Here is a 14,233-nt window from a genome sequence, read left to right as displayed (position 1 = left end):
AGAATTATTGGTGGCGGGAATGGAAGAGAAAGCCTAGACACGCCATCTTAACATCTACATTTTAAAACAAGCCATAAAAAAGAGTGTGTCAATCTATATTATACAGAGAAGCATGGATGATAGAATAAATGAATTCTTATGTTTTATATACAGGCAGTCCTTGACTTAGGACCACAATTGGGACCAGTATTTCCACTGTTAAGCAAGGAGATTGTTAAATTGCATCTAATTTTACAGTCTTTTTTTGCCATGGTTGTTAAGCTAATTGCTGTAGTTATTTATTTATTTTTTTATTTGATTTATATGCCGCCCTTCTCCGGAGACTCAGGGCGGCTTACAATGCGTTAAGCAATAGCCTTCATACTTTTGTATATTTATACAAAGTCAGCTTATTGCCCCCACAATCTGGGTCCTCATTTTACCTACCTTAGAAAGGATGGAAGGCTGAGTCAACCTTGAGCCTGGTGAGATTTGAACTTGCAATAATTGCAGACAGCTTGATGTTAATAACAGTGCTTTAGTCTGCTGCGCCACCAGGGCTCTATTAAGTGAATTGTGCAATCATTAAACAAATCTGGCTTTCCCCATTGACTTTGTTTGTCCGAAGCCAGCTGGGAAGGTCTCAAATGGCAATCACATGACCCCAGATTCTGCAATCATGATAAACACTTGTGCCTGAATTTTGATCACATGACCATGGTGATGCTGTGACAGTCCTTGTGTTTGTAAGAACTGGTCGTAAGTCACTTTTTTCAGTACTATTGTAACTTCAAACTGTTGCTAAACTAATGGTTGTAAGCAGTGATGGGCTGCAAATTTTTTAACAACCAGTTCTCTGCCCTAATGACTGGCTGGGCAGGCGTGGCTGGGTGGGCATGGCTAGGTGGTCATGTGACTGGGTGGGTGTGGCCAACTAGACATCACGTACGTCGAGTGGCACCTCACCTCACCTCACCTCGCCTCACTTACCTAGCCTCCTGAGCTCTTCTGGTCTTTGTCTACTAATTTGTCTACTACTACAGTGTCTGGTTGATTATCTAATGCCTGCCTGTCTTTCTGGATCCAGAATTTCCAGATTCTTAGCTCTATTATTGCCCACAATCTTCTGTAGAAACTCCTTGATGGCTGGCTGGGAATTCTGAGAGTTAAAGTCCTTATATCTTCCAGCTGAGAGACATTGATCTAACCCTTGGGTTCTATCTAGTATGGTAAATCCCTGCTTCTGTAGATAAGTTGCTTAGTGCCTGTTCTTGTGCTGTTATGATCAGTGATCAGTGCTGCCTTTTACACACACACACACACACACACACCAGAGCAGGAGTCTGCAACCTTAAACACTCAAAGACCCATTTGGACCCTTTTCCCACAGAAAAGAAAACACAGGGAGCCACAAAACCCTTGAAACATCTAAAATGAAGATAACACTGCATACATCATTTTTTACCCTTATGCTTGTAGTCTATTTAACTCAGTACTATTTATTCTGGGCCTTAGGTGGAAAAAGAGCTTTCCTATCACTTGCTGGAGATGTCATGGGTTAATCTGGGAATTTCTATGAGCAAATTCTAATTTACTGGAATTGCATCCTTGGCTTAATTGTAATTATATATTCAATTAAATTTGAAGCCTTTTATATAATTGTTTCTTCCACTTCAGGAATAATTATAAAAATGATGATTTCTCACTCATTTCTTTGCTAGTAGTAGAAACAAAATAAGCCGCCATAAATGTCACCCTAAATTGGAACCCTATATTTGGATTCTGATGGATATTGTTGTGAATGCTTTTGCAAAACAGTGGCTGGGAAGACTTGACACAGATAAGTTTACAAAGCACCTATTTCAAATAACATTTCTTGATTGTGTATTGTACCACTGTACTGTACCACTGTATTTTTCTTCCCCAGAAAAGGCCATATTTTGTTTAAAGAATTGCAGACAAATGTCCACCATAGCAATGCACAATCGTATGTTTATAATTTTTCTGCTTTTTCAAGACAGGTGGATGCACTTCTAAACAAAACGCTGGCTGCAGATAGCTCTCTTTTTCACATCGCAGGAAAGTTCAGAAATGGCTCAGTGAGTTAACAACTGACTGGCTGATTTTGGGCCAGTCATTCCCTCTCTCATCTTAGCCTACATCACAGGACTGTGGTGGGGAAAATAGGAGGAGATAGATGGATATTTGGAATGTTTGCTGCTTTGAATTATTTATAAAAATAATGATGAAATATAAATAAAGAAATACATGATTTTTCTGGAGGATGGTGTTTTGCTTTGTGGCAAGTCAGCTTCCCATTTTTTTAAAAAAAGTTTAAACATATTTTGAAGAATATATAAATACAGGTGGAGTAGATAAATTGCCAAGCAACTAGCAAGGCATGTACAGGCATACATTGGCCCTCTGGGTGGTACAAATGGGGACCGCAGGCCTCAGATATTTGGTAGAGCATATGGAGAGCCAGTAATTAAATCACCATTCTCTGTCTTCTTTTTTAATACTGCAAATCCACACTTCTCAGAGGATCCTTTCCGCAAATTCAGAGAGCCTATCAAAATAGTCAACATGAACAGTTTGTAGGAAAAGTTATCACATGAGCTTATTTAAATAATTGGAAAATACAGTACAAAGTAATTGTGTGGAAACAGGATCCAATATTTTTATTTTCATAAAGCATTGTTGCCAAAAAATAGTTGTTTTCAATTCTAAGGTACTTCTAATGTAGTGCCATTAAATACCTTTTGCTCTCAGTCACCAAAATTGAATACTTCCAAAAGTTTCCAAGAGCTTAATTCCCACACTTAAAATCTATAGGGTCACTAGGAGTTGCCATATAATCCATTCGAACACTACAAATGTGCAGGGCTTTCTCCTCAAAAGTCCCTCATATTATTTTCTAATCTATTTAAAAAAAATTAACCTTCCCTTCCCCCACACCATTCCCTTTCCCACCCACCCCAGGGCCAAAACCCCCCAAAGTGACCACCCTACCTGCCAGGCTGTTGTAAGAGTTTGCCAGGCGGTAGCCCCCGCAGAGGAGGCAGTTGAAGCGGCATCCTCAGAATCTTCCTGGGCCAGCAATAGCCCTTCAGCTCCAACAATGCCCTGTGATACTTGCCGATGGCTTCCTAGCACTTCTTCTCCTTGTAGCACTGAGCTTTTGAAATCCAGAACTCTTGGATCAGCTGCTTGGGCTCGGCAGCCAGCGAAGCAGCGGTGGATTTCAAAAGCCAAAGAGCTCTGCTACAAGGAGAAGTGCTGGGAAACCGTCAGCAAGAGACCTGGGAAGAGAGCATTCAGTCGGCATTCAGAGCCAAGCGGGAAATGGTGGGGGCCAGCGGCACACGTGGGCAAGCAAGAAATGGTGGGAAATGGGGCGGGCTAGCAGCTTGCCTTCCAGACAGTGCGGGAAAGCAGGAAACGGCAGGAAATGGCACAGGCACAACTTTGTGAGATCTTTTTCTTTGGCAAGAAGTTGGAATTGATAGATTGAACTTTTTTTTTAGCCCCACAAACTTTCGTTTCCCTGCACACGACGGCGAGAAACACAATGGAGCTGGAAATAAGGTAGGCAAAGAAATCCTTGGGGAATTTGGGGAAAGCAAGGGCATCTGGGAGGTGGTGGGTGGGGAAAACTCTTCTGCCCACAAAAATCTCATCTTTGCCAGATGACACCAAAAGGTAAAGCAAGAGCTGCCTGGAAGAAGCCAGTCGGCCCAAGAGTCAGGAATACTGTTTCTCTCAGGCTGGGCTGTGGGGATGGCGTGGGAGGGAAAGCAGGCAAGCAGGCTGGGCTGCCAGGACTGTGTGGGAGGCAGCTGGGCAAGAAGCGAAGGAAGACTCACCAGGCAGAGATCAGCAGGTCCACATGATCGAGGCAAGCAAGGGAACCAGAGAGCAGCAGCAGCTATGCCTTAGGTGTGACTCTAGGCACCGGCCAAGGCAGGCAAGATGAGATAAGGAGTGACTAGGAGGGGTGGGGTAGGTGGGGCAGGTAGGGTGGGAAGGGCCAACTAGTGGTGGCATTTGCCAGTTCGCCAAACTGCACAGAATCTTAACAACCGGTACGCCCAAACCAGTGTGAACCAGCAGCAGCCCACCTCTGGTTGTAAGATAAAGATTACAAGTATTCTAACATTACAGTTACTAACATATGAATGATAGGTGTACTTTCAAAGAATTTCCAATTATATCAGTGGCTTAGAAAACAAAAAGCAGGAAATGGGAAAAGTAGATTCTTTGAACGCAGAGCAGAGCAGAGCAGAGCAGAGTAGAGTAGAGTAGAGTAAACAGAGTTGGAAGGTAACTTGGAGGTCTTCTAGTCCAACCTCCTGCTCAGGCAGGAAACCCTATACTGTATAAGTCTGGTTGCACATCACTGTCTAAATTTGCTCTCTCGCTCGCTCGCTCTCTCTTACACACACACACACACACACACACACATCTATGTGTGTACTGTACATGAATCTATATTTCAGACAAGTATGTGGGTTGTGGGGAAGAGATTGATGTGAATTCTCAGATGTGGACATTTACCTGCAATTTGAAGAGCTGCAGCTGAGAATCTGGTTGTGTTTTTTACTCCCTAGCCTGGAAAAGACAAGTCACTAGCAAGAGCTAGGAAGTTATATGATTTAAAAAATGCATTTTAGGAATAAAAAAAAACTTCCATTCAAAGTAGACAAACATTAAAATGCCAGAGAACACCAGAATCCAGGCTCCACTATTCATGAACTGCTTTCCTTGCCCTGGATTGAAACTTAGAAGTCTGTGCCATTTTGCACTCTAGCAGTAAACTATAGAATAAAATAGCACTGACACTTTACCAGATTTGCAGACAATACATTACAGGTCCCTGGTGAATAACTTAACCAACAAAATCTCATTTCAGTAGGTTTAAACATTGGGTCAAAGCCAACAAAATAACATCCAGTAATGGTATGTGTAAGGTTTTACGTTTACATGGAAAAATCAAATTTTAAGTACAGAACTGAAGAAACTTGGCTTGGAGGTGATATGTGTCAAATGAATCCAAGGATTCAAATACCAACAGATATATATGACTAAGAAGTTTGATGCAACAACAAAATGACAATGCAATCTTGTAAACTGTGTTAACAGAAGTTTTATATCCAGAGCACAGGAGGAAGTAATTCCATTCAACTCTACATGACTGGGAGCTTTGGATCCAATTGATACTTCCAACTACGCTGGGAGTACTGAATCCATTTGGGTACCACACTTTAAGGGATCCAGAGATGGTGGAGCAATTTATATGCAGGGATACATAACGAGGGGCTTAGAAACCAAACTCTAGGAGCAATCCTTAAAATAGCTGGACGTGTTTAGCTTACAAAACAGAAGACTAAGGGGAGATATAACAGGGGTGACCAATATCTAAAAGGCCATCACACACTAAAGGGGAATGACTGCTAAAAGTGAAAGCAGCATAAAAACCAGTGGATGATATTAAAAAAAGATTCAGGCTGAATATTAAGAGGAATTTCCTGATGATAAGAACTGTTAAGCACTGTGGAGGTCTTTCATAATAGAGATTTTCAAATGGGAGTTGGATGTTTTTTCTGCATTGGTGACCGGTTGTTATTGTAACTGGTACAAAGGGATTTGTTCTGTTCATGGAACAAAGGCTAAAGAAGGGAGGCGAGGCAGGATAAACACTTCACAACATATTTATTGACTAACAATAACAGCTAACAGTGACTTGCTCTGATTAGCTAACTACCTTGGAGAGCGAGCAAGGTTTTGAGGCACAGACAGCTCTTTTATACTTCAGCTGTCAGAGGCTGGGCCAATCAGGAGCTGCCAATTTCCCGCCGGCTGCCTGCTGGCGTTTAGACCAATTGGCTGCTCTCTTGGCCGCTCGTGCTTGCCGTCCGGACGTAACAGGATTACTTTCTGTCAAGGCAGGGTCAATCTGCTACCACTTCTTGGAGGCCCTTGCTTGGTGGGAAAAGGAGGTGAATTCTAGCTGAGCAACTTCAAGCTGAAGGACAAGGGCTCACCTGTTAAGTTGGCCTGTAATATAAATTTCTATGGCTCAACCAGCGAAGCTCTCTTCATATTCAAGTCCTGGCTATAGACCGACCATTAAAATATCCGAACAAAGAGAAGACAATGAAAGAGGATAAAGGAAGTGTGATTTTTTTTTTCATAACATATTGTACATCCAAGTAACAAAAAAAAAGGGGAGGGAACAATTTGTTGGATCCAGGGAAGCAGGATTTTTTGCCATGGCACCTGCATTACAAAACATTTTTCCCTCAGACATTAGTTCAGCTCCATCCCTTTTGACGTATTGGAAGTCCCTCAAAATCTGGTTGTGCCATGAGGCCTGGGGGCCCAGAGAACCAGAGTCTTATTTAGATGGTGCCACTATTGAGAATGTATGTACTCATTTTCTTTATGGGGTTTGTATATATATCTTTATTTCTAATTAATGTTGATTAATTAATGTTGATTTTTGTATTTATATTTTTAATATATGCATCATATATGCATTTTATTGATTATTTTACCGCCACCCAGAGTCACTTTTCATGAGATGGATGGCTATATAAATTTGACTAATAAAATAATAAATTTAAAAAAAAAACACAATGCAGAGCAATGTTCAATATGTATTCCCCAAACCTATATAGACTTCTGTTGATTTTTTTTTTTGCAGTTTTTTGGGTTTTTTACCACAATTAACTCCAAAATATTGCTAAGCAAAACAGTTGTTAAGCGAGCTTTGCCTCATTTTACAACATTTCTTCCCACAATTGTTAAGTGAAGCCCTGCAGTTGTTAAGTTAGTAACATGGTTTGTAAGTGAATCTGGCTTCCCTATGGACTTTGCTTGTCAGAAAGTTGCAAAAGATGATCACATGACAGTGTGAAAATGGTCATAAGTCACTTTTTTCAGCAACTTTGAATGGGCACTAAATGAATGGTTGTAAGTCAAGGACTACCTTTATAGTAAAAATAACTCTGGGAAGCTTATAAACCGATCAAAGTACTGGTAATATATACAATGATGAACAAAAGAACAACAAACCTCAAATAGAAAAACCTGGTGTGGCAACTATACCTCTACAGCAATTCACTACAGCCAACTCACTGGAACCAATTCACCATGGGACAACTTGCCACGGCCAGCTCTCTGTGGGACAGCTCACCTCAGGACAAGAGTTACACTAATATCGAAGAAACAATCCAATAGACTCATTAAAGAAAGGATGCAAAGGAGGGACAAAATAAAATGTGAATGACAAAAATTAAAATAATTTTTAACTTATTTTAAATAATTAAAATGAATTGTTGAATTGTCCCGCAGTGAATTGTCCTGTGGCGAGTTGACCATATCAAATTGGCCATGGTGAGTTGGCCATAGCAAATTGGCCATGGTGAGTTGGCCATAGCAAATTGGCCATGGTGAGTTGGCCATAGCAAATTGGCCACGGTGAGTTGGCTGCGGCAAGTTGTCCCATTCCGTTCTCTGATGCACTTACATTCATTATCCTGATGCACAGGATAATAGGAAGGGAGGAGGTGAGAATGTGAGTTCTCAAGGGGACAGTGTTCCATAGGGTAGGAGCTGCAGTGAAAAGGGCACACTCCAAGGACCCACAAAATGGCAATATTTAAAGGAAAGGACCTGCAGCTTTATTATCAAAAGTTACTCTCATAGTGAAACTGACTTTTGCCTGCTCTGCCTGCTTACAAAAGCATTTTATTGGTATTCCTTAGCAATGGCAAGACCATATCTTGCAGCAGTCTTCTTTTTTTTTCTTTTTTCTTTTTTGAATTTCATCTTACACCCTAGTTGCAAAGTAATTAACTCCACAGCAAGTTGCCATTCGGCAAAGCAATACTATACATAGAATGACGTATTCATTAATATTTGACTATGAAAACTGTAGTTAAACTATATTCACCGAATTCAAACACGAATGGCTGTAACCATACAGAGGGTAAATCTTTGTATAAAGTTAGAAAGAGAAAGAAAAAGAGAATTATTTAAGAGCCTCAAATTTTAGATTTATGAAGAATTGCTGAAGTTAAATTCTAAAAAATATGCTAAAGAGGAAGAGTAGCCGTGGTGGGATTCAGCCACTTCGCACCAGTTCGGGAGAACCGGTTGTTAAACTTCTGAGCAGTTTGGTGAACTGGTTGTTGGAAGAAATCATTAGGGCAGAGAACCGGTTGTTAAATTATTTGAATCCCACCACTGAAGAGTACGCAAAATAAAGTGAAACCTAAAACCAGTGTCACCTGCTTTTTTCTTACAGATCACTGAATATTTCTAAAGAAAAGGTTATCAACACAATATTCCCATATGGCCATATGCCATTGGCCCCAAAATAAAACTATGCTGTTATTCATCATTTACATCATAAATTAAAAACACCCCAACTGCCATTCAAAGTCAAACAACTAACTTTGTAATATCTAGGCCCTTCTCATTGCTATTCGTTCTCATCACCATTGTTCTCCTTTCTGATGACAGCAATGTGATCAGAGTTCAGATCACAGTAGTAGTAGTAGTAGTGGTGGTAGTATTTTGCTGCACATTAGAGTCCCTCTTTCACATCAGTGAACCCTTAAAATGTTGTCAGTTTTTAAAGTCTTCATGTGCAAAAAAATATGCGAAATGTGAAATATCGTACTTTTTGCAATGTGCACAAATATGTATATAATACATTAGAGAAATAAATTACAGGAAAAAATTCCCTTCCATCATTAGTCACCCAAAGTTAGCCAGCCAGCTTTCATGCCTAAGACTAGAATTCACAGTCTCCTATTTTCTGGCCTGATGCTTTAAACAGTAGACCAAACTGGCTTCTCAAATCAGAGAAGATAAATGAAAATCAATAAAATATCTACAAGAAACTAACATTAAATGAAGGCGGTGCCAATAAGGATGAATTTAAATGAAAGACATTTTAAACATAAAAATAACATTGAAAACTGAACTGAGATTTTCCTCATTAAACAACTTTAATCAAACTCAACTGCTAAATTAGCATATCTAAACTAAACTATCAAGTACGGTAGATTACAGTCCTGCTAAATCTTAATATTAAAATCTTTGGAGCAGTCTACTCTGCATTCTAGAAGAAATAAAAAATGAAGACTCTAGTAAGTGGTTCTTTTCCTGCTCTTCACCACTAGCATATAGCATTAATGGCCCGTTATTTTCTCCAACTGATGAATTAAATCATTCCATTTTAAATAACGATAAGACAAGTAGAAAAAATTTGCAACCAGGTGTGGATTGCTCTTTAAAGTCTTGAATCTTGAACGTTTCCATTCATGAGATGATTCTCAAAGCAGAAGCCATTTTTGGAAATTCTTTTATTTACTCCATATCCCATCTCCTAAAATCTGTACTCTAGTGGTTGGGATATCCTACAAGACACCATGAGATACTAACATATTAAATGCCTTTCAGTGTTAGCTTCCATTTTTAAAACATGGATATTTAAGAATAAATACTAGGCAAGCTTCCCAATTTATCTCAAAATTAGAACTCTGTGAAGAGTATTTCTGTCTTGCTATTTTTACTGATCCATCAAACTCAAATGTAAGATCATTACATGAATATTTGTGAGTTGATAAATAGGGAACCCAGGGTTTCTTTGCCATATTGATTGTACAGTTTTAATATGTTTTCTTTTCTCCAGCAATTTTACATCAAATAGTAAAACTATGAACTAGGCTACTTCTACATTTGATTGATTGAATGACTGATTTTTATCCTGCCTTTATTTTGGGTCAACTCAAGTTGATGTAGGTACATTGTGTTTTGGTTTTTGTTAAACCTTTATCCCACATGAGCATTTGCACTGCTCCCACATTGGTAATAGAGCTCTGTGATCCTACATGGCTTGCCTGCTCACTTGCTCTGCCTTTAGCAGTTCAGCTAATTTACGTCCAACTCAGTAATAGAAGAGCAACTGACTGAAAGCCAGTGTTCAACTGAAAACATGGAGGCTGAACAGAACAGAACAGAATAACAGTGTTGGAAGGGACCTTAGAGATCTTCTAGTCCTGCTGAAGCAGGAGATCTTATACTATTTCAGACAAATGGTAGTCCAATCACTTCTTAAAACCGAAGAGTGATGGAGCATCCACAACTTCCACAAGAAGGGGGAGGGCCTTCTCTGTGGGGGCACCTACCCTCTGGAATCAATTGCCTCCAGAGATAAGGAGAATCCAAGACCTCGGTGCCTTCCGCCGTGCCCTTAAAACCTTCCTTTTCCAGCAAGCCGGGCTGGCCTAATTTTTTTTTAAGTGTTTTTAACTGTTTTGTTTATTGTTTTTAATTAATGGGGCCAAATTTATATATGTATATTTTAACTGTATTTTAATATTTGTATTTGATGTTTTTACTTGGCTGTTCACCGCCCTGAGTCCTCAGGGAGAAGGGCGGTATACAAATTCAAAATAAAATAAAAATAAAAAAAATAAAACTGCATTCCACTAGTTTATTGTTCTCAGTATTAGGAAACTTCTCCTTAGTTCTAGGTTGCTTCTCTCCTTGATTAGTTTCCTTAGTTTCCATCCATTGTTCCTTGTCTTGCCTTCTGGTGCTTTGGAAAATAGGTTTTCCAAACCCCTTCTTGTTTGTGGCAGTCCTTCAAATATTGGAACGCTTGCTATCATGTCAACTCTAGACCTTCTTTTCACTAGACCAGACATATCTAATTCCTGCAACCGTTTTTGTAAGCTTTAGCTCCAGCCCACTCTTTTCTGCACTCTTTCCAGAGTCTCTACATCTTTTTTATAATATGGTGACCAAATTGGATGCAGTATTCTAAGTGTGGCCTTATTAAGGCTTTGTAAAGCAGCATTAACACGTCACGTGATCTTGATTCTATCCTTTTGTTAATGCAATCTAGGATTGATTGACTTTTTTAGCTGCTGTTGCACACTACTGACTGGGGACATGCCATGTTGCCCTTGAATTTCTTGGCTCAGGCATCTTCCTGGCTCCTGAGTATCAATTGCCCTAGTAGGTCCTGCTGGGAAAACAAACCTGAAGAACTCTATTGAGTAGCTTCCCTTTTAAAAAAGCAAGGAGTAGGCCCTCTAATTTCTTCTCCTCTTTCACAAGGAATGTTGGTTGCTGTTTTATTAATTTCCCTGTTAAGAAATTGGATTATTTCTTGTTCTGCTTCTGAGTCCCTGAAAGTGAAGGCTGCTTTGTAGATTGCTTTCAAACTGCTTTTGAGGGCTGAAAGACTCAAAATCCAATAGTGTGGAAGTGCTTATTTCATTTTTCTTTCTTTCTCATAATCTCAAGGGTTGGCCTGAAATAAAAGAGGCGCTTCTAAGCAAGCTGTGCTGCTGCTTAGCCCTCTGTTCTTCATCCACTCCACTTTTAAATCAAAGTAACACGCAATAGATATACATTATTCTAATGAAAAACAGAAAAAATCTATTAATCCTCAAACAAATCCAAATAAGTTTCTCCACTTTACTGCAAAACGTGGCAGACGGAACACATAGATAGACACAGTTTTAATTGACAAAACTGATACTGCCTCTCTGACAGGGAAAGCGTAAATATCCATTTCAGCTGTACAAAGCATTTTCACATAACACTGGAGCTGAGTAGATACCTACGTAGCTAGTTAGCTTTCCAGCTTTAAATATTAATGCCTACTTTCATTTCCACTGCAGTCCTGTGGGGGGAAAGACTATAAATAAACAAAACAATCACAGATCAGGAGAAAATAGTATTTGATTTTAATAAGGGAGTGCTATTATTTTAAACTGGAAAAAATATAATCTCTGCCATCTTTAATACCGGTAGAGTGTGAGAACCCATACCATTCTGAAGCACAGGGTGGCCAATTATCCTTCATGCCACTTTTACACCCTGCAGCTATGTTACAAACTGGGCTATGACAACTCCACAATTAAGGCAAAAGGCGACCTTCCTGGGGGGTTATGTTTCTGGATCAACCCATTCTGCAAAATGGGATCCTTTAAAATGAGGGCATCTTCAGAAGGTGATGCTCAATTTCTCCATCCAAGGAGAAATTGGAGCATTCAGTGGCATAGAGAATTCTCTCTCTCCCTCCTTTCCTCTCCCTCTCTCCCTCTATATCTATCTATCTATCTATCTATCTATCTATCTATCTATCTATCTATCTATCTATCTATCTCTACTCTCTAGATTCTCCTGCTCGAGCAGGGAGTTGGACTAGATGACTCCAAGAGCCCTTCCAACTCTCTTATTCTATCCTCTATGTTCTATCTATCAAACTTCTGAATAGCCCATTTCTCTTGTAGAGGGGTTCTTGCAAGCTGCCTTAGTAGCCAAAATCCTGTGACCAGGAGGTCATTTTGCACCAATGGAGAAGAACAGAATATACCGTTGAAAACAAACAGACAGGGATGTAGATCCCTAAAATTTATTAGCAGTTTAAAAACATGGATGCCTTTAGGGATTCGCTATTGCTTCTGACAAGCACCGCTTTTCGCCTGCTCAGTGTTAAAACTTTTTCCAACCCTTATAAGGGGCTTCTCCATTTCTTTTCTTATGTTCACCCACTTTTCTCTCCCTCTTTTCTTCCTTTCCTAGGGCAGCTATCCCTTCCCTTTACCATATCACCATCCTGGTTTTTTGTATTCTACTTTTTTTGTAGTCTGATGGAAGGAGGGAGGGGACATATCTCTGTGTATTTTTGTTTGTGAGAGTAGTTTGTGTGTGGAGGGGGGAATGGGCAGTATATCAAATGGAGGATTAATTTATGTGATGAATATGGAATCTTATTTTACAGGCAATTAATTTTAATTAGAAGTTATTAATTTTCTTGTCTTGTCTTTGCAGTTTTTGGAATGTGGCGTCTGGCAAATATAATACACAAACCCAAAGATTAGAAAGAATTTTAACATGATGCTTTTTCTCCAAATCTGGAAATCAACAAAAGGTCTTCATCAATTCTACATGGCTACAAATTTGCATGCTCAGAAAATGCATAAGTAGATGTATTATATTTAGGGCAGTGATTCAAACGAGCATGAATCTACAGTTACTTAGTATTACATGAAGACTGACTTCTGAATATATTATATCTTTGAAAATACCCCAAAGCTTGAATGGAGTAAAAAAAAAAAATCACAGTGCTGTCTTTATAATAGAATTCATAAGAATTTCATACCTAACAGCAGTTTCCACCTCCTCAGGATGGCAGGGAGGGTGGGAGGTAATCTGTATAGACATTTTCAAATGGGACTTTTTTCTTTTTCAACACAAGGACATAATTTCTTAAAATGACTCTCCTGCTGTGCCTGTTTCATGAAGCATGACATACTTTGGGAAGCAAAAGACCTCTCCTTCCATTTTTATTATAGATGTACACAGAGCCACCCCATAATGTTATTTTCTTAGCAGGTTACCACAACAAAAAAGTGGGGAAAGAGAATTAAAAACAGAATAGCATAAAGCAAAAATCTGCAGGATAAAAAGGTTCAACAGAGAGAATATGGTACAAGTGTAAATATACAACATGGTCCAATCTACACATCAATATACATAACTTGGCTCTGCCAATTGGTCTGGGCCTCCAATGGAGATGTATCATACTGGAGGTGATTAATGGACTGGGATGAGACCCCACCTCCTCTCCGTGTGCATCTTGCTCCCTTCCTTGCTATATTATTTGTTAATTTTAAGCCAATTTTTGTGTTGATTTTTTAAATGTTAAAATATTTTTAAATGTTTTATCTTGTGGCTTTTATTGGTATAAAAGCATATAAACATATTTTATTGGTGGCATGGTGGTTACAGTGCAGTATTGCAGGTTAATTCTGCCGATTATGAGCAGTTTGATTCTCACCGGTTCAAGGTTGCCGCAGCCTTCCATCCTTCCAAGGTCGGTAAAATGAGGGCCCAGATTGTTGGCAGCAATATCCTGATGCTGTAAACCGCTTAGAGAGAGCTGTAAAAGCACTGTGAAGCAGCATATAAATGCTATTGATATAAGCCACCTAGAGTCACTTCTAGGCAAGTTGGGTGGTATGTAAGTTTAATAATAATAAATAAATAAATATTTACACTTATATATAAATGCAGTTCTTGATATAATAATAATAATGTATTAAACTCGTATGTTGTCAAACTCCCAGTGACTCTGGGCAGCTCACAACGATTAAATAAAGAAATCAAAATGAAATCAATAAAAGATAAAACATGGAAAGTGTGATGAAGTGAGCAGTCT

At 39.2% G+C, this 14,233-nt stretch overlaps 1 long non-coding RNA gene across 1 annotated transcript; it reads left to right on the top strand.

Moving 5' to 3' along the window:
- The first annotated feature begins 3,205 nt into the window (after window positions 1-3,205).
- On the top strand, window positions 3,206-13,787 carry LOC117676883 (uncharacterized). The gene is made up of 2 exons (XR_004594545.3): window positions 3,206-3,567; window positions 12,844-13,787. It is a non-coding gene; the product is annotated as an uncharacterized LOC117676883 (long non-coding RNA).
- Window positions 13,788-14,233: the final 446 nt, after the last annotated feature.

This window comes from Pantherophis guttatus, chromosome 1 (genome assembly GCF_059756535.1).
Source record: "Pantherophis guttatus breed Tessera chromosome 1, ASM5975653v1, whole genome shotgun sequence".
Lineage (NCBI taxonomy): Eukaryota > Metazoa > Chordata > Lepidosauria > Squamata > Colubridae > Pantherophis > Pantherophis guttatus.
The sequence above is the reverse complement of the archived record's forward strand: the minus strand, read 5'-3'. Positions and strand labels throughout refer to the sequence as shown.